Genomic DNA, 26,361 nt, shown 5'->3' with positions numbered 1-26,361 from the left:
AAAGAGAGAATTAGAGAGAGCATATTTAAATACACACAGGACACCGGATAAGACAAGAGAAATACTCCAGATGTAACAGACTGACCCTAGCCCCCCGACACATAAACTACTGCAGCATAAATACTGGAGGCTGAGACAGGAGGGATCAGAAGACACTGTGGCCCCATCCGATGATACCCCCGGACAGGGTTAATTAGACTCCTTAGTGCCGTTCGATCACTTCAAGACATTAGTAAGAGACCTGTTCAAAGAGGAATGTATGTGTTCTTATAATTGACTTCTGATGACACATATGGCTGTCATCAGAAGTCAATTATAGTGTTTTATTTGGACTGTTGTATGTACTTGTACGTGTTTTCTTTATCTATATGCATTTTGACTGTTGTTTACCAGGCTCACTTGAAAAAGAGACCTGGGTTTTATTGTTCACTCCCTGTATAAATAAAGGTTAAATAAATGAAAAATACAAAAAATGTAGGGCATGTTCAGAGAACTTCAGATTGTCTGTCAGCTTTTCTGTTGAAGGCAGTCTGTCATCATTTGTAAAGATCAATTTGTGACACATTGCTGGTGGTCCTCTAAGGTCCCACCCAAGGTATTGCAAAAATATTTGAATACCTTGAGACCTTTCCCAATTCATGTGAGTCTCTTGATGCATGGCCACTGTACAGTATTCATAAAGGTTAGGTTTGAGTTAGTCAGATGTTGTATTTCTTCTAAATGTGCATGAATAATACTAAAGGTGTGATATTTTAAAGGATTACTCAATGTTATACATGAAATGCATGTGTTACTTTCTTTGTTGCTGTATGATATACTGTAAGTATTATCATTATTTATTATGTATCTGTTTTAGCACATTTTTTAAAGGCAAGTGGTTCTGAAATTACTTATGGAACAAAAACCCTCTTAAATCTCTCTCTCTCTTAGTCTCTCGCTCTCACCAGGCTACCCACCCTGCTCCGTGAGCAAGTGGTACATGCCATCAACTAACCCATTCTACAAGGGGTGGGGGGTGGTTATTGCTTCGAAGGAGAGACTCCCATATAAACACAATCACAGATGTCTCGGTCCAAGCTGTCTGCCTCTCTCTCGCCCTCTGCCAGATTCTAATCACTAGCACCAGCACTGAGAGAGACGGAGAGAGAGCTGAGAGAGAGAGGGAGGGAGGAAGAGAGAGAAAGAGAGGGGAGTGAGAGCAAGCAAGAAAGCTGAGAGAGAGCTGAGAAAGGGGGGAGAGAGAGCAAGCGAGAGAGCTAAGAGAGAGGGAGAGAGAGAGAGAGCTGAGAAGAGAGAACAAGCAAGAGTATGTATACTACAGAATCCACTGCCTTCTCTACTATTCCCACATCTCTGTGCTTGTGAACTGGAGCAAGGAGTGAATCTAAGGAGCATGTTTTGCTTCTCCTTTCAAACGGGTGTATTTCAGGACTGTCAGCTACAATGTTGGCATGAAATTAAATGAAAAAAGGCTTTGAGTTGGTCTGTCTTGGAGGTGGAAAAGAGCTTGGAAACATAGAAAAGCAAACTGTATATCATAGACTGAATTGGATTCAACGCAACAAGGGAAACGCTGTCAAACTGGAGTTACAATTAAACCTTAAGGTAAGTTCTAATCTCAACTTCAACAGTCGCAGTGAAGAGGGATACAGCCATGTACAGGTGCTGAACTCCTCCGTGTGTTCTGTGTTATTTTGGTGCTGTCACAAAGGGATATGTTGCAGACCAAAATATTATGTGTCAATGGTCCAATGGGTCTGCAGGGTCAGCCTGGCCTCAAAGACTAGACGTAACATAGTAAATGTAAATCTGTGACACTCACATTAGTATGGTAGAATTTACAGAAACTTGTTACAAATTATGGAGTGATCCATGATTCACCAAACAATATTTTGAAATAGGAAGCAAAGTACTTTAAACATATCTTTTCATTTCAGTCTCTTCCATCTCCACTACCTGAAGTTAATTGTAAAGATGTTTTTTCTAATAATGGTGTAAACTTAACAGCTATACAGAAACACTAATGTCAAGGCCTAATTACAGAGGAGGAACTTTTAGATGCAATTAAAGCCTTCAAATCCAGGAAAACTCCAGGGCTGGAAGGCATACCTGTTCAGGTATATCAAATATTTTTTTATGTTCTCAGAACCGTTATTAACATGTTTTAACCACTCCTATAAAAATGGTAGACTATCAGATACTCAGAAAGAAGGCCTGATTTCACTGTTACTGGAACAGCACCCAGGTGGTAAATATAAAGATCCAAAAACTGGAGATCCTTTACACTACAGTGTTGTGATGCCAAAATCCTAGCAAAATGAACAGCGCATAGAATTAACAAGGTATTGTCGGATATTATTCATTTTTACATGGATGATACATTGGGAATAATATAAGACAGGTACTCAAAACAATAGAATAATATGAAAAATCTGGGAAACCAGGCCTGGTATTAAAGCTGATCTACTCCCTAGGATTTAAAAAAAATATATATAATAGAAAAAACATAGACTATATGTATTGCAAATTCGTAGTATATTGTCCACAAATTAATACATACCATACAAAACGTAACATATCATACTAAATGGAGAGAGAGAGATTTGTTTACCATGTTACGTCTATCCCTTTGTCCAGGTTGGTGAAGCATCCATTTCAATCAGAATGTATATAAAAAAAAAATGTGTTGTCTAGATTTTGTGTTGCATTGTCATTTAAACACTGTGCATCAGCAAACACATTTAGAGCAATGTATGTCATGTTAGAATTAATGTTGTGCGAAAGTCTTTTTGTTCAAAAGTGGGCCTCCATTTTGAAACCATATCAGTCTTCATTTAACCTGATTTCATTTTGCTTTGATCAATAAATGTACTTATTGATCAGAGGTATGCGGAAACAGAGGTCTTGGAATAATCTGTTGAAGTTAGTTGTCAACAGAATGTATCTGCTTTGCTTTGGGGTTATTAATCATGTTGTTCTTGGTTATCTTGACATTCTAACCTGTAAATTAGAGCTTAGATTCTCCCCAGGGAATGACTCTGAAGTTATTACCAGAACTAACTCACTATCATCAAGGGTTACAGCTGGTAATGCTTTGTGACTAATGGACTACAATCCCTTAAAGCCGAGATCCACAAGTCGTGAACGCCTTAGGCCGCCCCGCTTCTTCTGTTGTGGTTTTGCTTTGAACGAAAACAAGGGGGTTGGTCTTACGCTGTTCTGGGCTGGCCTTCTGGGCAAGGTGTGTCATTGCGCCAACTCCCGCCCATTCAAATTCCGTTGCTAGAGTGAGAGAAAGGAAGTGGTTAGTAATTTTCTACAACCGCCAATGATAAACACAGCAGACACAGCCAGCAAGCTACTGCTTGTTGTGGTAGCAGGGACAATGTTTTCAGAAAATGTCTACAGAATAAATATCATTATCAGTTATTTGATCTGAATCAACTCCACCTGAAAAGAGAAGAAAAAAAAGCAAGAAAAAGACTGGAATAATTTTGAAAGGCGGCGAGCATTGAAAATGCTCTTGAATACAAGATGAGTGTCATTTTAATCATAGAAATATAATTCATAGAACGGACCTATCCCTTCAGATCACTGCAATTTAGCTGGTACACCGTTGAAATTGACATTTTAATTTTAACTTCTAATTACTGCCACAAAGATGACCACTGGGAAACCCACTGTCGAATGTCAACTTAAATGCTTGTTTCTATTCTATTATCTATATTTCTATGAGTTTAATAGGTTTCCTATAGAGGATTGGCAGTATAATTTAAAACTACAGATATTCCCATTCAAGTCAACATTCTCTGACCTGTTGACCTCCAACCATCTTTGTAGTACCATTTGAAAGGTGAAATGTCTATTTTATTCCCAGCTAAACCATAACACCCATCCTGTATTCAAGAGCATGTTGTGTTTCATTGTTCAACCGATGGCGGGCACAACACAAAAACCTTAGATGATGTAAAACAGGATCTAAGCTACAACATATGTGAATATGGAATTAAATCTGAGTTCACGCATGAAGATAAAAGAAAATAGATACTTTTTATTAAAAAACATTTATTTTCAGAAATTATAAAATAGACAACCCTGTTTATAAGCTTTTAAATTATATCAATCTCAACAGTTTATATTTTTCTGGGATGAAAACATGGATGTCTCATGGTATGCAAAATGGGTTAACTTTGAGCACCTTTATCTCTTGATTGTTTTGGCATTCAAGTACAAAAAGTCACTTTCTGAGCACTTCTATAATGGGTAATGTGTATGGAAGGTTTTGTTCAAATGGACTTAGCTAGCAGGCTAAAAGTGTAACCCAACACTTACACTGGGTGAAAAGGGTCCATATCAGGGAACATCTTTACATGACATGTTTTTGATATTCTAGAGATATTCTAAACAATTTCTAATACATATTTTGAGTTTTCTGGATATGCACCAAATAGTGCCTTCAGAAAGTATTCACACCCCTTGACTTTTTCCACATTTTGTTGTGTTACAAAGTTGGATTAAAATGGATTTAATTATCATATTTGTTCAACGATCTACACAAAATACTCTGTAATGTCAAAGTGGAAGAAGAATTCTAACATATTCATGAAAATAAAACACTAATATATCTTGATTAACCTGTTGGGGGTAGGGGGCAGTATTTACACGGCCGGATAAAAAAACGTACCCGATTTAATCTGGTTATTACTACTGCCCAGAAACTAGAATATGCATGTAATTATTGGCTTTGGATAGAAAACACCCTAAAGTTTCTAAAACTGTTTGAATGTTGTCTGTGAGTATAACAGAACTCATATGGCAGGCAAAAACCTGAGAAGATTCTGTACAGGAAGTGCCCTCGCTGACCATTCCTTGAGCTTCTTGACTCTGTTTATTGAAGACTGAGGATCTTTGCTGTAACGTGACACTTCCTACGGCTCCCATAGGCTCTCAGAAGGCGGGAAAAAGCTGAATGATGTAATTCCAGCCACTGGCTGAAAAACATTAGCGCTTTTGGCAAGTGCTCTATCAGAGGACAATGGGCTGAGGCGTGTGCACGAGTCGACCCCATGTTTTTGTTTTCTTTCGTCTTTGAACCTAAACACAGATTCCCGGTCGGAATATTATCGCTTTTTTACGAGAAAAATGGCATAAAAATTTATTTTAAACAGCGGTTGACATGCTTCGAAGTACGGTAATGGAATATTTAGAATTTTTTTGTCACGAAATGCGTCGTGCCATCTTTACCATTCGGATAGTGTCTTGAACGCACGAACAAAACAGAGGATATTTGAACATAACTATGGATTATTTTGAACCAAACCAACATTTGTTATTGAAGTAGAAGTCCTGGGAGTGCATTCTGACGAAGACAGCAAAGGTAATAACATTTTTCTTATAGTAAATCTGATTTTGGTGAGTGCTAAACTTGGTGGGTGTCTAAATAGCTAGCCCTGTGATGCCGGGCTATCTACTGAGAATATTGCAAAATGTGCTTTCACCGAAAAGCTATTTTAAAATCGGACATAGCGAGTGCATAGAGGAGTTCTGTATCTATAATTCTTAAAATAATTGTTATGTTTTTTGTGAACGTTTATCGTGAGTAATTTAGTAAATTCACCGGAAGTTTGCGGGGGGTATGCTAGTTCTGAACGTCACATGCTAATGTAAAAGCTGGTTTTTGATATAAATATGAACTTGATTGAACAAAACATGCATGTATTGTATAACATAATGTCCTAGGGTTGTCATCTGATGAAGATCATCAAAGGTTAGTGCTGCATTTAGCTGTGGTTTGGGTTTATGTGACATTATATGCTAGCTTGAAAAATGGGTGTCTGATTATTTCTGGCTTGGTACTCTGCTGACATAATCTAATGTTTTGCTTTCGTTGTAAAGCCTTTTTGAAATCGGACAGTGTGGTTAGATTAACGAGAGTCTTGTCTTTAAAATGGTGTAAAATAGTCATATGTATGAGAAATTGAAGTAATAGCATTTCTAAGGTATTTGAATAACGCGCCACGGGATTCAACTGGCTGTTGAGTAGGTGGGACGATTTCGTCCCGCCGACCCTAGAGAGGTTAAACACATTTGGCAGCGAGTCTTTTTGTGTACATTTCTAAGAGCTTTTCACACAATTGTACAATAATGTTCCCATTATTCTGTTAATAATTCTTCAAGATCTATCATGTTGGTTGTTGATCATTGCTAGAAAGCCATTTTCAAGTTTTGCCATAGACTTTCAAGCCGATGTAAGTCAAAACTGTAACTAGGCCACTCAGGAACATTCAATGTCGTCTTGGCAAGCAACTCCAATGTAGATTTGGCCTTGTGTTTTAGGTTATTGTCCTGCTAAAAGGTGAATTCGTCTCCCAGTGTCTGTTGGAAAGAAGACTTAAGCAGGTTTTACTCTAGCATTTTGCCTGTGCTTAGCTCTATTCTGTTTCGTTTTATCAACAATAAAACTCCCTTGTCCCTGCCGATGACAAGCATAACCATAACATGATGCAGCCACCGCCATGCTTGAAAATATGAAGAGAGATACTCCGTGATGTGTTGTGTCAGATTTGCCACCAAAATAACGCTTTGTGTTCAGGACAAAAATGTATTTATTTGCCACATTTTTGGCAGTATTTCTTACATGCCTTGTTGCAAACAGGATGCATGTTTTAGAATATTTGTATTCTGTACAGGCTTCCTACTTTTAATTTTGTCAGTTAGGTTAGTATTGTGGAGTAACTACAATGTTGTTGATCCATCCTCAGTTTTAACATATCACAACCATTAAACTGTAATGGTTTTAAAATCACCATTGGCCTCATAGTGAAATCCCTGAGCAGTTTCCTTCCTCTCCAGCAACTGAGTTAGGAAGGACGCCTGTATCTTTGTATTGACTGGGTGTAATGATACACCATCCAAAGCCTAATTAATAACTTCAGCATGCTCAACGGGATATTCAGTGTCTGCTTTTTTATTTCTTTTTACACATCTACCAATCGGTGCCCATCTTTGCGATGCAGTGCAAAACCTTCCTGGTCTTTGTGGGTGAATCTTTGCTTGAAATTCTTTACTTAATTGAGAGACCTTACAGATAACTGTATATGTGGGGTACAAAGACGGGGTAGTCATTCAAGAATCATGTTAAACACTATTAATGCACACAGACAGTCCATGCAACTTATTATGTGATTTGTGAAACACGTTTTTACTCCTGAACTTATTTAGGCTTGCCATAACAGTGTGGTTGAATACTTTTCAGCTTTTTAATTTCTACAAACTAAATTACACTTTGTCATCATGGGGGTATTGTGTGTAGATCAGTGACACAAAATCTCAAAGTAATCCATTTTAAATTCTGGCTGTAACAACAAAATGTGGAAAAAGTCAAAGGGTGTGAATACTTTCTGAAGGCACCGTATATGGTATTGGGATTACTAATATCACACATGCATTTCCTACGGACGGAAATGGACTCATTCAGTATCCTGAGATATTTGACATCCAATTTTCTCTCTTCATGTTAACAAATACTGACTGTATATGTAGCATATCTGTGTTTTCTCAGCACCTTCGAGATAGGAAGCTATATTGAGTCCAGATATGCATCTCTTGGCTAAGGTCCATATCTGGATCTTGATATGTTTTTTGATATGCTGAAAATAAGGACGATTTCTGAGTTTTCAGCACATGCTCAATAATTTGACAAATATGAATTCCATATTTTTCTTTCATGCACATATAATTTTTGGATTCCCTCCAGATATCAGACATGGTATGACCAGAAATGGACTAATTGGCTATTATGAGATAGGCCTATACGGACATCTCATTTTCTCTATATGTTGACAAATACTGCCAGTAGTACAGTGCATTCGGAAAGTATTCGTTACGTTACAGCCTTATTCTAAAGTGTATTCATACTCATCAATCTACACACAATAACCCATAATGACAAAAAGAAAACAGATTTTTAGAAATCTGGGCAAATGTATTAAAGATAAAAAACATAAATACCCAGAACCTTTGCTATGCGATTCGAAATTGAGCTCAGCTGCATCCTGTTTCCTTTGATCATCCTTGAGATGTTTCTACAACTAGATTGGAGTCCACCTGTAGAAATTAAATTGATTGGACATGATTTGGAAAGGCACACAGCTGTCTATATAAGGTCCCACAGTTGACAATGAATGTCAGAGCAAAAACCAAGCCATGAGGTTGAAGGAATTGTCCGTAGAGTGCCGAGACATGATTGTGTCGAGACACAGATCTGGGGAAGGGTACCAAAAAATGTCTGCAGCATTGAAGATCTCTACGGACAAGACTCCCCAAGACTCTTCCTAGAGTGACTTCCGTCTGGCTACTCTAAGGTCTCAAACGAAGCTATCCGGGGAGAAGGGCCTTGGTCAGGGAGATGACCAAGAACCCGATGGTCACTCTGAGAGCTCCAGGGTTCATCTGTGGAGATGGGAGAACCTTCCAGAAGGACAACCATCTCTGCAGCACTTTATGGTAGAGTAGCCAGACGGAAGTCACTCCTCAGTAAAAGGCACATGACAGCCTGCTTGGAGTTTGCCAAAAGGCACCTAAAGGACTGTCAGGCCATGAGAAACAAGATTCTCTGTTCTGATAAAACCAAGATTGAACTCTTTGGCCTGAATGCCAAGTATAACGTCTGGAGGAAACCTGGCACCATCTCTACAGTGAAGCATCATGCTGGTGACAGCATCATGCTGTGGGGATGTTATTCAGTAGCAGGGACTGGGAAACTAGTCAGGATTGAGGAAATGATGAACGGAGCAAAGTACAGAGAGATCCTTGATGAAAACCTGCTCCAGAATGCTCAGAACCTCAGACTGAGGCGAAGGTTCCCTTTCCAACAGGACAACAACCCTAAGCACACAGCCAATGCAGGAATTGCTTCCTGACCAGCCTCTGAATGTCCTTGAGTGGTCGATCTAACATCTCTGGAGAGACCTGAAAATAGCTGTGAAGCGACGCTCCCCATCCAACCTGACAGAGCTTGAGAGGATCTGTAGAGAAGAATGGGAGAAACTCTCCAAATACAATTGTGCCTAGCTTGTTGATTCATACCCAAGAAGACCTGAGGCTGTAATCGCTGCCTAAGGTGCTTCAACAAAGTACTGAGTAAAGGGTCTGAATACTTATGTAAATTAGATATTTGTTGGTTTTTATATACTGTGTATATTAATTAATTTATATTTATTTTGCTATTGTACATGCGTTGGGGAGAATTCTATTGTCCCTCTCAGGAGCCCAGGCTTTTGCCCTAGATGGTAGAGTTCTCGTCTCTGGACCACACAAGCTTTAGATTGCGTTCTGCTAAGGCACTTGTCTCTCTCTACATTGGTCATCTCTATTAGTAACCATGGTGGGATCCTTTCGATACGCCTATGGAGCCTGGGCACACAAATGCTCTTAGAGAGAAGGGGGAATACTGAAGCATGCGTTGATGACATTTCTACAGTCTCCATTAGAGGCCCAGGCTTTTGCCATAGATGGTAAAACTCTAATTTCTGAACTGCAACATTGTAAGATTGTGCCCTCCACAGTACTTGATATACACTAAACAAAAATATAAACACAACATGCAACAATTTGAAAGATTTTACTGAGTTACAGTTCATATAAGGAAATCAGTCACTTGAAATAAATTAATTAGGCACTAATCTATGGATTTCACATGACTGGAAATACAGATATGCATCTGTTGGTCACAGATACAGTACGTTAAAAATAAATGTAGGGGAATGGATCAGAAAACCAGTCAGTATCTGCTGTGACCACCATTTGCCTCATGCAGCGTGACACATCTCCTTTGCATAGAGTTGATCAGGCTGTTGATTGTGGCCTGTGGAGTATTGTCCCACTCCTCTTCAATGTCTGTGCAAAGTTACTGAATATATGCAGGAACTGGAACACACTGGCGTACACGTCGATCCAGAGCATCCCAAACATGCTCAAAGTGTGAAATGTCTGGTGAGTATGCAGGCCATGGAAGAACTGGGACATTTTTAACTTCCAGGAATGGTGATGGCGACGGATGAATGGCACAGTTTCTCTGTGCATTCAAATGTCCATCTATAAAATAAAATTGTGTTCGTTGTCCATAGCTTATGCCTGTGCATACCATAACTATAATCCAGGCTGTATCACATCCGGCCATGATTGGGAGTCCCATAGGGCGGTGCACAATTGGCCCAGCGTCACCCGGGTTTGGCCGGAGTAGGCCGTCATTTGTAAATAACAATTTGTTCTAAACTGACTTGCCTAGTTAAATAAAGGTTCTATTATTTTTTTTTTAAATAAAACCCCGCCACGATGAGGCACTCTATTCACAACGTCACTATCAGAAAACCGCTCGCCCACACAACGCTATACACACTGTCTGCCATTTGCCAGGTATAGTTGAAAGCGGGATTCATCCGTGAAGAGCACACTTCTCCAGCATGCCAGTGGCCATCGAAGGTGAGCATTTGCACACTGAAGTCAGTTACAACTTCGAACTTCAGTCAGGTCAAGACCCTGCACTCTTAGAAAAAAAGGTTCCAAAAGGGTTCTTTGACTGTCCCCATAGGAGAACCCTTTTTGGGTCCAGGTAGAACCTTCTGTGAAAAGGGTTCTACATGGAACCCAAAAGGGTTCTATACGGAATCTAAAAGGGTTCTTCAAAGGGTTCTCCTATGGGACCAGCAGAAGAACCCTTTTAGGTTCCAGATAGCCCCTTTTTTCCTGATAGCACCTTTGGTGAGCTTCCCTGAGACACAAATTAGATTCTTTGGATGTGCAAACCCACAGTTTCATCATCTGTCCGGATGGCTGGTCTCAGACAATCCAGCAGGTGAAGAAGCCGGATGTGGAGGTCCTGGGCTAGCATGGTTTCATGTGGTCTGCGGTTGTAATGCCGGTTAGATGTACTGCCAAATAATTCTCTAAAATGAATTGAGTCAACTTATTTGAGATAAATTAACATTCATTTATTTGGCAACAGCTCTGATGGACATTCCTGCAGTCAGCATTCCAATTACACGCTCCCTCAAAACTTGAGACATCTGTGACATTGTGTTGTGTGTCTTGTGCACACATTAGAGTGGTCTTTTACTGTCCACAGCACAAGGTGCACCTGTGTAATGATTAAGCTATTTAATCAGATTCTTGATATGCCACACCTGTCAGGTGAATGGATTATGGAGAAAGGAGAAATGCTCACTAACAGGCATGTAAACAAATTTGTGCACACAATTTGAGAGAAATAAGCTTTTTTTGTGCATTTGTAACATTTGTGGTATCTTTTATTTCAGCTTATGAAACATGGGACCAACACTTCGCATGTTGCGTTTATATTTTTGTTCAGTATACATTGATTGGTATGTCAATGTATACGATCTCAACAAACCATTTCTGTACCTTGCTTTGTGCATGGGGTCATTGTCATGCTGAAACCGGAAACAGCCTTCCCCAAACTGTTGCCATGAAGTTGGAAGCACAGAATAGTCTAGAATGTCATTGCATGCTGTAGCATTAAGATTTCCCTTCAGTGGAACTAAGGGGCCTAGTTCTCCTGGCATCCGCCAAACCCAGATTCACCAGATGGTGAAGCATGATTTATCACTTCAGAGCACGTGCATCCACTGCTCAGTATCCAATGGCTGCGAGCTTTACACCACTCCAGCTGACGCTTGGCATTGCGCATGGTGATCATAGGCTTGTGTGTGGCTGCTTGGCCATGGAAACCCATTTCATGAAGCTCCCGACGAACAGTTATTGTACTGACGTTGCTTCCAAAGGCAGTTTGGAACTTGGTATTTTTTTAAATGATTTAAAAATATTTCACCTTTATTTAACCAGGTAGGCCAGTTGAGAACAAGTTCTCATTTACAACTGTGACCTGGCCAAGATAAAGCAAAGCAGTACGACAAAAACAACACAGTTACACATGAGATAAACAAACGTACAGTCAATAACACAATAGAAAAATCTGTATACAGTGTGTGCAAATGAAGTAAGGAGGTAAGACAATAAATAGGCCAATAGTGGCGAAGTAATTACAATTTAGCAATTTATACTGGAGTGATATATGTGCAGATGAGGATGTGCAAGTAGAAATACTGGTGTGCAAAAGAGCAGAAAAACAAAAACAAATATGGGGATGAGGTAGGTAGTTGATTGGATGGGCTATTTACAGATGGGTTGTGTACAGCTGCAGTGATCAGTAAGCTACTCTGACAGCTGACGCTTAAAGTTAGTGAGGGAGATATAAGTCTCCAACTTCAGTGATTTTTGCAATTCGTTCCAGTCATTGGCAGCAGAGAACTGGAAGGAAAGGCGGACAAAGAGGTGTTGGCTTTGGGGATGACCAGTAAAATATAACTGCTTGAGCGCGTGTTACGGGTTGGTGTTGCTATGGTGACCAGTGAGCTGAGATAAGGCGGAGCTTTACCTAGCAAAGACATAGATGACCTGGAGCCAGTGGGTTTGGCAACGAATATGTAGCGATAGTGAGTGTTGCAACCGATGACAGACGATTTTTACGCTCTATGCGCTTCAGCACTCGGGTCACGTTTTGTGACCTACCTCTGCTGAGCCGTTGTTGCTCCTAGATGTTTCCACTTCACAATAACAGCACTTACAGTTGACCGTGGCAGCTCTAGCAGGGCAGACATTTTACGAACTGACTTATGGGAAAGGTGGCATCCTATGACAATGCCACGTTGAAAGTCACTGAGCTCTTCAGTAAGACAATTCTACTACCAATGTTTGTCTATGGAGATTTCACTGTTGTGAGGTCGATTTTATACACCTGTCAGCAATCGGTGTGGCTAAAATAGCCAAATCCACTAATTTCAAGGGGTATCCACATACTTTTGTATATAGTGTATATTCATGAAACGTACATTATGGAAAACATGTGTCACACTCAGTCATAGTTAGTAGGATAATGAATGGATTGGCAAGATTTTTGCACCGTCAACTTTTAAAAGGTTATTAGAAAAGTGAATCACTTGAACTAGCTATAGCTTTCGCATTCTCTCTGGATAAAGACACACAAACCGCAAGCTAAAAGCACTGTACCTAGCTACAATAATCTTTTTTTTCTGCTGCAAAGTTCCAACTGTTATATTTTTATTAGGGTGCCACAAATGAATGTGTAAACAGTGTGGTTGAACTGACAACTGGAGAAACCAAGTGAGAACCTGTTCAGAAAATACCTCAAAGAAGTTAAAGGGAAATTTCACACAGGCTCTTCCACAGCATATAACCATTACTATATTAACAACATTACAATTATGCAAACGACAAGCTAGAACAAGCGCATTTTAATTTCACTGGTAGAATTTTGAAGTTTCTACTTCCTGTGTATTCGTCTGCTCATAGTGAACCCCGATGTCTGGCATTCATAGCGAATGCAGATATCGCCTGCTAGGTATCTGGAGCATGCCCACAAACTTGATGGTATTGTTTACTTTAAACCACCAACACGTAGTAATCTCAGATCTTCTCTAGGCAAACATGTTTTGTCATCATGCCCTTGTGGTGTTCTGTGTCTGGCTGTGCTAATTACAAACAAGCGCAAAAATTAGTTATCTTTGACCGTTCTACCTACCAGAGATTTATCCCGATGCAGCCAGTGACTTGTGGCTATCAAGAATGATGCTTACAGTGACCAAAGACTATTGTTGATGATCAATTACTTGAGAAGGAGACCAAGTCAAGACTCTGGACCAGGTGGATTCAGTATATAGTAAGGCAGTTTATTATGAGACAAAGATATTTGGCTGAGCGTGCACGGGCTCGTTCGTTTAGCTCTTAGGGAACTAGCAGAAGAGAGAGCCCCGATACATACATTTACATTTTACATTTAAGTCATTTAGCAGACGCTCTTATCCAGAGCGACTTACAAAATGGTGCATTCACCTTATGATATCCAGTGGAACAACCACTTTACAATAGTGCATCTAAATCTTTTAAGGGGGGGGTTAGAAGAATTACTTTATCCTATCCTAGGTATTCCTTAAAGAGGTGGGGTTTCAGGTGTCTCCGGAAGGTGGTGATTGACTCCGCTGTCCTGGCGTCGTGAGGGAGCTTGTTCCACCATTGGGGTGCCAGAGCAGCGAACAGTTTTGACTGGGCTGAGCGGGAACTGTGCTTCCTCAGAGGTAGGGGGGCCAGCAGGCCAGTGGTGGATGAACGCAGTGCCCTTGTTTGGGTGTAGGGCCTGATCAGAGCCTGAAGGTATGGAGGTGCCGTTCCCTTCACAGCTCCGTAGGCAATCACCATGGTCTTGTAGCGGATGCGAGCTTCAACTGGAAGCCAGTGGAGAGAGCGGAGGAGCGGAGTGACGTGAGAGAACTTGGGAAGGTTGAACACCAGACGGGCTGCGGCGTTCTGGATGAGTTGTAGGGGTTTAATGGCACAGGCAGGGAGCCCAGCCAACAGCGAGTTGCAGTAATCCAGACGGGAGATGACAAGTGCCTGGATTAGGACCTGCGCCGCTTCCTGTGTGAGGCAGGGTCGTACTCTACGAATGTTGTAGAGCATGAACCTACAGGATCGGGTCACCGCCTTGATGTTAGTGGAGAACGACAGGGTGTTGTCCAGGATCACGCCAAGGTTCTTAGCACTCTGGGAGGAGGACACAAGGGAGTTGTCAACCGTGATGGCGAGATCATGGAACGGGCAGTCCTTCCCCGGGAGGAAGAGCAGCTCCGTCTTGCCGAGGTTCAGCTTGAGCTGGTGATCCGTCATCCACACTGATATGTCTGACAGACATGCAGAGATGCGATTCGCCGCCTGGTTATCAGAAGGGGGAAAGGAGAAGATTAATTGTGTGTCGTCTGCATAGCAATGATAGGAGAGACCATGTGAGGATATGACAGAGCCAAGTGACTTGGTGTATAGCGAGAATAGGAGAGGGCCTAGAACAGAGCCCTGGGGGACACCAGTGGTGAGAGCGCATGGTGCGGAGACAGATTCTCGCCACGCCACCTGGTAGGAGCGACCTGTCAGCGTGGGCCGCGCCGGAGATGCCCAACTCGGAGAGGGTGGAGAGGAGGATCTGATGGTTCACAGTATCAAAGGCAGCAGATAGGTCTAGAAGGATGAGAGCAGAGGAGAGAGAGTTAGCTTTAGCAGTGCGGAGAGCCTCCGTGACACAGAGAAGAGCAGTCTCAGTTGAATGCCCAGTCTTGAAACCTGACTGATTAGGATCAAGAAGGTCATTCTGAGAGAGATAGCAGGAGAGCTGGCCAAGGACGGCACGTTCAAGAGTTTTGGAGAGAAAAGAAAGAAGGGATACTGGTCTGTAGTTGTTGACATCGGAGGGATCGAGTGTAGGTTTTTTCAGAAGGGGTGCAACTCTCGCTCTCTTGAAGACGGAAGGGACGTAGCCAGCGGTCAAGGATGAGTTGATGAGCGAGGTGAGGAAGGGGAGAAGGTCTCCGGAAATGGTCTGGAGAAGAGAGGAGGGGATAGGGTCAAGTGGGCAGGTTGTTGGGCGGCCGGCCGTCACAAGACGCGAGATTTCATCTGGAGAGAGAGGGGAGAAAGAGGTCAAAGCACAGGGTAGGGCAGTGTGAGCAGGACCAGCGGTGTCGTTTAACTTAGCAAACGAGGATCGGATATCGTCAACCTTCTTTTCAAAATGGTTGACGAAGTCATCCGCAGAGAGGGAGGAGGGGGGGGGGAGGGGGAGGAGGATTCAGGAGGGAGGAGAAGGTAGCAAAGAGCTTCCTAGGGTTAGAGGCAGATGCTTGGAATTTAGAGTGGTAGAAAGTGGCTTTAGCAGCAGAGACAGAAGAGGAGAATGTAGAGACGAGTGAGTGAAAGGATGCCAGGTCCGCAGGGAGGCGAGTTTTCCTCCATTTCCGCTCGGCTGCCCGGAGCCTTGTTCTGTGAGCTCGTAGTGTACACATAGTGTACATCCAATTTATACAATGAAATAACAGTGTGTTGACGTTGAGTCTAGTAGGTCCGCTCTCCTGACTGGTCGATGAGTGTAGGGACGGTCCACTCTCCAGGTGGTGTCGACTTCCCATTGGCCCTTGGCAGTGTCCGTTGTCCTCGGAGTCCAACACACCTAAGTGTGTGTGTGTGTGTATTTCTGGTAATTCGTGTCTGGGTGCTTGTGATATTCATGGAATGTTGTTCTTTACACCAGTGGTCAGTTCGTGTGGCTAGGGCGCCTTCATGTCTTGACATTTTTGTGTGAGTTTCTTAAGTCAGCCATCTGTCCTCTGGGTGTGGTCGTGATTGGTATCACTTGGTTGCTCAATATGTCTCTGGAATTTTGTTGTGTGCTGTTGTGAAACATGTTGTACAAATGCCCTCCTTATATATCATTAGGTAAAACGTTAGATTTATTTTTATTACACTATCAGAGGGATTTTCAGACTGAACTGATGGGGAATCCATATCGACGACATCTGAGAAGTGATGCGTTTTTTCCTTCACAACAAAACAGAAGATTCTCGATTAGAGATAACGTAACATTAGCTAGCCTTTTACCGTAGCTGGACTATGTAAGTTAGCTAGCTATCAGCTAAATCATATCGCTAGCCAGCTAACTTTTGAATACACACTCTCAATCAATTTAGCCTATGCCCTGGTAGTCACTGCTAGACAACTAGTAATCTTCAGCAGAGTAAACATGTTTGTTTGTTATGTTTTTGACTAAACTTCGCTAACATAAGCTAGCTAACTTTAGGAAATAAGAGTGGCTCTATCTGGTAGCCATCTATTCCACCATTGTCTGGAAAACACTGTTACTAAAAATGGAATTGTCAATTTAGCTAACTCACTCTCTGTTGGTAGCAATGATGAACGTGTGTATATATATATATATCGTCTATGGTTGGTTAGTTCGTTCTCAGCTGGCCAGCAATCTTGCTGCCAATTTAGTGATGCTACCTAGCTAATAGCAAGCTGCCAACATTGAAATGTCCATGTGCTAAGCTAGCCAGTCTAATAGAGATCAATACAATTAGTGGGGTGGTTCAATTGTGTATTGTTGTGTGTTTTGTTGTAGGTGGTAGATAATCTGATTCCACCAGCATGTGTTTCCAATCATTAGCTCTGCATAAGGTGAAGGTAAGTTGGCTAAAATATTCACAAGCTGATGGCTGAGACAGCTCAATTTAGAGTAAGCATGGCATAAACATGAATTGTGTGGTGTTTGAATGGGTTTGTGTTTCTGTTATGGGGTTACAGGTGGTTAGATGTAGCCTGAGGAGTACCTTCCAGACCATCAATGTAGTCTACCCCTTTTCTCTTTTTACTGTTTCTCTTTGTAAAACTCTGTGGAGTCCTTCCACAGTGCCCTGCTGAAAAATACCCCAAAGCGGTGGCATTTTTTGGTACACGAGCATGAGGGAGAGGGCACACCTTGCTGTTCTGGGGCACAACAAGAGTGTGGGACAAAAACAAGCAAGGGACACTGAAAGGTATAAAATCAAGACTACAACAGTACTGACACAACCACCTCATTCTTCACTCTGCAGATTCTCAACACACAATACAAAGACTAAAATCTCCTGTCATGAGCTACTATTGACAAGAATGATCTGTCAAAGTCAATAGAATGGAGGAGGTTTACAGATAAGTCTTTGAGATGAGGAAGGGTTTTTTGGTTGTGCACAGTTGTGCTTAGAGATAGTAAATGTATTGTTGTGTATGATAAAGATTGAAAGGTGCCATTTCTCCCGTTTCCCATCAACAACAATACATACTGTGTAAGAACTGTTCACCCATGACTGCATGGCCATGCACACCTCCAACTCAATCATCAAGTTTGCAGACGACACTACAGTGGTAGGCTTGATTACCAACAACGACGAGACAGAATACAGGGAGGAGGTGAGGGCCCTCGAAGTGGGGTGTCAGGAAAATAACCTCACACTCAACGTCAACAAAACAAAGGAGATGAACGTGGACTTCAGGAAATAGCAGAGGGAGCAGCCCCCCTATCCACATCAACGGGATAGTAGTGGAGAAGGTGGAAAGTTTTAAGTTCCTCAGTGTACACATCACGGACAAACTGAAATGGTCCACCCAAACAGACAGAGTGGTAAAGAAGGCGCAACAGTGTCTCTTCAACCTCTAACCCTGATTGCACAACCATAAGGCTCTCCAGAGGGTAGTGCGGTCTGCACAACGCTTCACCCGGGGACAAACTACCTGCCCTCCAGGACACCTACATCACCCGATGTCACAGGAAGGCCAAAAAGATCATCAAGGACAACAACCACCCGAGCCACTGCCTGTTCACCCCGCTATCATCCAGAAGGCGATGTCAGTACAGGTGCATCAAAGCTGGGACCGAGAGACTGAAAAACAGCTTCTATCTCAAGGACATCAGACTGTTAAACAGCCATCACAAACATAGAGTGGCTGCTGCCAACATACTGACTCAAATCTCTAGTCACTTTAATAATTAATAATTGGATGTAATACTTGTATCACAAGTCACTTTAAACAATGCCACTTTATGATTACCTACCCTACATTACTCATCTCCTATGTATATACTGTACTCTATACCATCTACTGCATCTTGCCTATTGTCGCACGGCCATCGCTCATCCATATATTTATATGTACATATTGTTATACATCCCTTTACACTTGTATGTGTATAAGGTAGTTGTGAAATTGTTAGATTACTTGTTAAATATTACTGCACTGTCAGAACTAGAAGCACAAGCATTTCGCTACACTCGCCTTAACATCTGCTAACCATGTGTATGTGACCAATAAAATTAGATTTGAACTGCCCTCCTTGGACTTTTCACACCTTCTGCAGCCCCCCAGCCCATTCACTTTGACTTATCTTTCCTCTCAAAAGCAGCTCCCAATGTTGTCCCTAAACAATACAAAGGTGTGTTGCCCTACGTCCCTTCCACAAAAAGTGTAAAATGGTAACACTACAAACATGTCTTTCCAGGAGACGGCAATACCTGCAAAGGTACTGCAAGAGGTCCAAACAGTTGGTAGTTAAGGTCAATGAGCCCTGCACCAGAGTCCTATCCAGCCGTCCGTACACCGCAGACAGGACAAGACCATGTCACCACAAGCACAACGAGTCTGAACTTCCACAGCCCATCATGCCAAACACCATTGCCAGTGTACCAAAGCCAGATAAAGAACAGTGTGTCTCAGTGTGTGGATATTTTCTATATATAAGCTGTACTGGGCTCTGTAGCAACAAACAGATGTTAGACATTTAGATGTATCCCCCCAAAAATGTTGGGTAAAAATCTAAAATACAAGGGAGTGTAAAATATTTAATGCTAACTCAAAAAGAGAACTGGGTATTCAACAATAATTGTTGTACAGTTCAGTGTGTCTTAGTTTGTCTCTGGTGTAGTGAAGTGCAGAGAACTGTAGCTACAGATTGTTACACCAAAGGAATGAGAAGACTTGACATAGATATGATTGCGGTGTATACGGTGCATTCGGAAGGGATTCAGACCCCTTGACTTTTTCCATATTATGTTACGTTACAGCCTTATTCTAAAATGTATTAAATAGTTGTTTCCCCTCATAAATATACACACAATACCCTATAGTTACAAAGCAAAAACAGGTTTTTATACATTTTTGCAAATTTATTTAAAAAAAGAAAGAATTTAATTTATATAAGTATTCAGAGCCTTTACTCAGTACTTTGTTGAAGCACCTTTGGCAGCGATTACAGCCTCAAGCAATTACATATTTTCTTTTTTTCTGTGCTGGCCCCCCGTGGGAATCGAACCCACAACCCTGGCGTTGCAAACACCATGCTCTACCAACTGAGCTACAGGGAAGGCCCAGATGCTGTTACACCTGGCACACCTGTATTTGGGGTGTTTCTCCTATTGTTCTCTCCATTTTCTCTCAGGCTCGGTCAGGTTGGATGGGGAGCATCGCTGCACGCTCGGTCAGGTTGGATTAGCAGTGTCGCAACACCGCTATTTACAGGTCCCTCCAGAGATGTTTGATCAGGTTCAACATTTTTGTGTGTATTGATTAAGGATTTTTTTTTTTTACATTTAATACATTTTAGAATAAGGCAGTAACGTAACAAAATGTGGAAAAAGTAAAGGGTTCTGAATACTTCCCGAATACACTGTCTTTGGAAAGTATTCAGACCCCTTGACTTTTTCCACATCTTGTTACGTTACAGCTTTATTTTAAAACTGATCAAATAGATTTTTTTCCTCATCAATCTACACACAATATCCAATAATGACAAAGCAAAAACAGGTTGACATTTTTACGAATGTATTAAAAATAAAAAACTGAAATGTTACATTTACATAAGTACATAAGACCCTTTAATAAGTACTTTGTTGAAGCACCTTTCCAGCGATTACAGCATTGAGTCTTCTTGGGTATGACGCTACAAGCTTGGCACACCTGTATTTGGGGAGTTTCTCCCATTGTTCTCTGCAGTTTCTCTCAAACTCTGTCAGGTTGGATGGGGAGCGTCGCTGCACAGCATCTTTCCAGAGATGTTCGATCGGGTCAAGTCTGGACTCTGGCTGGGCCACTCAAGGATATTTAGATACTGGTCCCGAAGCAACTCCTGCATTGTCTTGGCTGTGTGCTTAGGGTCGTTGTCCTGTTGGAAGGTGAACTTTCAACTCGGTCTGAGGTCCTGAGCGCTCTGGAGCAGGTTTCATCAAGGATCTCTCTGTACTTTGCTCCGTTCATTTTTCCCTCGATCCTGACTAGTGAACCAGTTCCTGCCACTGAAAAACATCCCCACAGCATGATGCTGCCACCACCATTCTTCACCGTAGGGATGGTGCCAGGTATCCTCCAGACGTGACGTTTGGATTTCAGGCCAAAGAGTTCAATCTTGGTTTCATCAGACCAGAGAATCATGTTTGTCATGGTCTGACTATTCTTTAGGTGCCTTTTGGCAAACTCCAAGCGGGCTATCATGTGCCTATTTACTGAGGAGTGGTGTCCGTCTGGCCACTCTACCATAAAGGCCTGATTGTTGGAGTGCTGCAGAGATGGTTGTCCTTCTGGACCGCTTTGCTGCAGGTTCTCCCATCTCCACAGAGGATCTCTGGAGCTCTCTGAGTGACCATCGAGTTCTTGGTCACCTCCCTGACCAAGGCCCTCCTCGATTGCTCAGTTTGGCCGGGCAGACAGCTGTAGGAAGAGTCTTGGTGTTTCCAAGCTTCTTCCATTTAAGAATGGAGGGCACTGTGTTCTTGGGGACCTTTTTGACACAATCCTGTCTCGGAGCTCTATGGACAATTCCTTTGACCTCACAGCTTTTTTTTGTTGCTCTGACATGCATTGTCAACTGTGGGACCTTATGTAGACAGGTGAGTGCCTTTCCAAATCATGGCCAATCAATTGAATTTTCCACAAGTGGACTCTAATCAAGTTGTCGAAACATCTCAAGGATGATCAATGGAAACAGGATGCACCTGAGCTCAATTTCGAGTCTCATAGCAAAGGGTCTGAAAACGTATGTAAATAATGACAAAGCGAACCTGTTTTTGCTTTGTCATTATTGGGTATTGTGTGTAGATTGATGATTTTTTATTTAATCCATTTATAATAAGGCTGTAATATAACAAAATGTGGAAAAGGGGAAGGGGGAATACTTTCCGAATGCACTGTGTGTGTGTGTGTGTGTGTGTGTGTGTGTGTGTGTGTGTGTGTGTGTGTGTGTGTGTGTGTGTGTGTGGGTGTGTGTGTGTGTGTGTGTGTGTTAAATATACCGTTGAAATCGGAAGTTTACATACACTTAGGTTGGAGTCATTAAAACTCATTTTTCAGCCACTCCACAAATTTCTTGTTAACAAACTATAGTTTTGGCAAGTCGGTTAGGACATCTACTTTGTGCATGACACAAGTCATTTTTCCAATAATTGTTTACAGACAGATTATTTCACTTATAATTCACTGTATCATAATTCCAATGGGTCAGAAGTTTACATACACTAAGTTGACTGTGCCTTGAACCAGTTTGGAAAACAGAAAATGATGTCATGGCTTTAGAAGCTTCTGATAGGCTAATTGACAACATTTGAGTTACTTGAAGGTATACCTGTGGGTATATTTCAAGGCCTACCTTCAAACTCAGTTACTAGTAGACCTCCACAAGTCTGGTTCATCCTTGGGAGCAATTTCCAAATGCCTGAAGGTACCACGTTCATCTGTACAAACAATAGTACGCAAGTTTCAACACCATGGGACCACACAGCTGTCATACCGCTCAGGAAGGTGGCGCTTCTGTCTCCTAGAGATGAACGTACTTTGGTGCGAAAAGTGCAAATCACTCCTAGAACAACAGCAAAGGACCTTGTGAAGATGCTGGAGGAAACAGGTACAAAAGTATCTATATCCACAGTAAAACGAGTCCTATATCGACATAACCTGAAAGGCCGCATAGCAAGGAAGAAGCTACTGCTCCAAAACCACCATAAAAAAGCCAGACTACGGTTTGCAACTGCACATGGGGACAAAGATCATCATTTTGGAGAAATGTCCTCTGGTCTGATGAAACAAAAATAGAACTGTTTGGCCATAGTGACAATCATTATGTTTGGAGGAAAAAGGGGGAGGCTTGCAAGCCAAAAAACACCATCCCAACCGTGAAGCACCAGGGTGGCAGCATCACGTTGTGGGGGTGCTTTGCTGCAGGAGAGACTGGTGCACTTCACAAAATAGATGGCATCATGAGGTAGGAAAATGATTTGGATATATTGAAGCAACATCTCAAGACATCAGTCAGGAAGTTAAAGCTTGGTCAGAAATGGGTCTTCCAAAAGGACAATGACCCCAAACAAACTTCCAAAGTTGTGGCAAAATGGCTTAAGGACAAAAAAGTCAAGGTATTGGAGTGGCCATCACAAAGCTCTGACCTCAATCCTATAGAACATTTGTGGGCAGAACTGAAAAAGCGTGTGCGAGCAAGGAGGCCTTCAAACCTGACTCAGTTACACCAGCTCTGTCAGGGGGAATGGGCCAAAATTCACCCAACTTATTGTGGGAAGCTTGTGGAAGGCTACCCAAAACGTTTGACCCAAGTTAAACAATTCAAAGGCAATGCTACCAAATACTAATTGAGTGTATGTAAACTTCTGACCCACTGGGAATGTGATTAAAGAAATTAAAGCTGAAATAAATCACTCTACTATTATTATGACATTTCACATTCTTAAAATAAAGTGGTGATCCTAACTGACCTAAGACAGGGAATTTTTACAAGGATTAAATGTCAGGAATTGTAAAAAACTGCGTTTAAATGTATTTGGCTAAGGTGTATGTAAACTTCAAGAAACATGGCTCTCTCAGCATATGCTGTCGGAGTCGATACAGCCTCCGGGATTCTTTGTGAGTCGCGCCGACAGAAATAAACATCTCTCCGGGAAAAAGAAGGGCGGGGGTGTATGTTTCATGATTAACGACTCATGGTGTAATTGAAACAACATACAGGAATTCAAGTCCTTTTGTTCACCTGACTTATAATTCCTCATAATCAAATGCCGAGAAGTCTCGTCGGTTATTGTCATAGCCGTGTATATCCCCCCTCAAGCCGATACCACGACGGCCCTCAAGGAACTTCACTGGACTTTATGCAAACTGGAAACCATATATCCTGAGGCTACATTTATTGTAGCTGGGGATTTTAACAAAGCAAATTTGAGAACAAGGCTACCTAAATCTTAACAGCATATTGATTGTAGCACTCGCGCTGGCAAAACACTGGATAACTGCTACTCTAACTTCTGTGATGCATACAAGGCCCTCCCCCGCCCTCCTTTCGGAATATCTGATCACGACTCCATTTTGCTCCTCCCTTCCTATAGGCAGAAACTCAAACAGGATGTACCCAGCCTCTTCACTGTTGATGTTGAGACCGGTGTTTTGCTGGTACTATTTAATGAAGATTCCAGTTGAGGACTTGTGAGGCGTCTGTTTCTCAAACTAGACACTAATGTACTTGTCCTCTTGCTCAGTTGTGAACCGGGGCCTCCCACTCCTCTTTCTATTCTGGTTAGGGCCAGTTTGTGCTGTTCTGTGAAGGGAGTAGTACACAGCGTTGTACGAGATCTTCAGTTTCTTGTCAATTTCTCACATGGAATAGCCTTCATTTCTCAGAACAAGAATAGACTGACTAGTTTCAGAAGAAAGTACTTTATTTCTGGCCATTTTGAGCCTGTAATCGAACCCACAAATGCTGATGCTCCAGATACTCAACTAGTCTAAAGAAGGCCATTTTTATTGCTTCTTTGATTAGCACAACAGTTTTCAGCTGTACTAACATAATTGTAAAAGTGTTTTCTAATGATCAATTAACCTTTTAAATTGATACACTTGGATTAGCTAACAACGTGCCATTAGAACACAGGAGTTGCTGATAATGGGCCTCTGTACGCCTTTGTAGATATTCCATAAAAAATCTGCCGTTTCCAGCTACAATAGTCATTTAAAACATTAACAACGTCTACACTGATCAATTTGATATTATTTTAATGGACACATTTTTTACTTTTCTTTAAAAAACAAGGAAAATTCTAAGTGACCCCAAACTTTTGAATGGTAGTGTATATATTCTTATTCCATTCCTACATCTAGACGTTCCGCTAGCGGAACACCTGCTCCAATATCCAATGATAGGCGTGGCGCGAATTACAAATTCCTCAAAAATACAAAAACTTCAATTTTTCAAACATATGACTATTTCACAGCATTTTAAAGACAAGACTCTCCTTTATCTAACCACACTGTCCGATTTCAAAAAGGCTTTACAGCGAAAGCAAAACATTAGATTATGTCAGCAGAGTACCAAGCCAGAAATAATCAGACACCCATTTTTCAAGCTAGCATATAATGTCACAAAAACCCAGAAGACAGCTAAATGCAGCACTAACCTTTGATGATCTTCATCAGATGACACACCTAGGACATTATGTTATACAATACATGCATGTTTTGTTCAATCAAGTTCATATTTATATAAAAAAACAGCTTTTTACATTAGCATGTGACGTTCAGAACTAGCATACCCCCGCAAACTTCCGGAGGAATTTGCTAACATTTTACTAAATTACTCACGATAAACGTTCACAAAAAGCATAACAATTATTTTAAGAATTATAGATACAGAACTCCTCTATGCACTCGATATGTCCGATTTTAAAATAGCTTTTTGGTGAAAGCACATTTTGCAATATTCTAAGTACATAGCCCAGGCATCACGGGCTAGCTATTTAGACACCCGGCAGGTTTAGCCTTCACCAAAATCAGATTTACTATTATAAAAGTTTGATTACCTTTTGTTGTCTTCGTCAGAATGCACTCCCAGGACTGCTACTTCAATAACAAATGTTGGTTTGGTCCAAAATAATCCATCGTTATATCCAAATTGCGGCGTTTTGTTCGTGCGTTCCAGACACTATCTGAAAGGGTAAATAAGGGTCGCACGCATGGCGCAATTCGTGACAAAAAGAATCTAAATATTCCATTACCGTACTTCGAAGCATGTCAACCGCTGTTTAAAATCAATTTTTATGCCATTTTTCTCGTAAAAAAGCGATAATATTCAGACCGGGAATGTCCATTTAGCTAAACAGAGGAAAGTAAACAAAGCTTTCGGTCGACGCGGGCACGAGCCTGAGTCTCACAGTACTGTAACCAGCCACTACCCAAACGCGCTACTTTTTTTCAGCCAGAGCCTGCAAAGCCACGATTCAGCTTTTTACCGCCTTCTGAGACCCTATGGCAGCCGTAGGAAGTGTCACGGGACAGCTAAGATCCTCACTCTTCAATAAACAGAGACAAGAAGAACGACACCTTGTCAGACAGGCCACTTCCTGAATGAAACCTTCTCAGATTTTGGCCTGCCATATGAGTTCTGTTATACTCACAGACACCATTCAAACAGTTTTAGAAACTTTAGGGTGTTTTCTATCCATATGTAATAAGTATATGCATATTCTAGTTACTGGGTAGGAGTGGTAACCAGATTAAATCGGGTACGTTTTTTATCCAGCCGTGAAAATACTGCCCCTAGCCATAACAGGTTTAACTTAGATTTGTGTGTATTAGGTAGTTGTTGTGGAATTGTTAGATTACTTGTTAGATATTGCTGCACTGTCAGAACTAGAAGAACAAGCATTTTGCTACACTCGCAATAACATCTGTTAATCATGTGTATGTACCAATAACATTTGATGTGTTCGTTTTTTTATGCCTACTGTATACTGTACATGCTGTGGCTATGTAATAATTCATCACATATCAAGCCATCACTGATCTCATCAGATACATGGCATTTTCTTTGTCAGATCACATTAACGTGATTGTGTGGGTTTGTCTCCTTTTACACATTTCACTCAT

At 41.5% G+C, this 26,361-nt stretch overlaps 1 protein-coding gene across 3 annotated transcripts in view; it reads left to right on the top strand.

Annotated features, from left to right (window-relative positions):
- Positions 1-964: 964 nt before the first annotated feature.
- LOC106567633 (galactosylgalactosylxylosylprotein 3-beta-glucuronosyltransferase 1-like) overlaps positions 965-26,361 on the top strand; it is a 115,809-nt gene continuing 90,412 nt past the window's right edge. For 2 of the 3 annotated variants that reach the window (XM_045693487.1, XM_014137153.2), the window contains exon 1: positions 993-1,605. The gene's annotated coding sequence lies outside the window, so the exon portion shown is untranslated. Of the gene's footprint in view, positions 1,606-26,361 lie in introns of all 3 variants that reach the window. The other variant, XM_014137154.2, reaches the window with a different exon arrangement.

The sequence above is a fragment of the Salmo salar genome, chromosome ssa13, assembly GCF_905237065.1.
Source record: "Salmo salar chromosome ssa13, Ssal_v3.1, whole genome shotgun sequence".
In the NCBI taxonomy this organism is placed as follows: Eukaryota; Metazoa; Chordata; class Actinopteri; order Salmoniformes; family Salmonidae; genus Salmo; species Salmo salar.
This window is presented reverse-complemented; position numbering and strand designations above follow the sequence as displayed.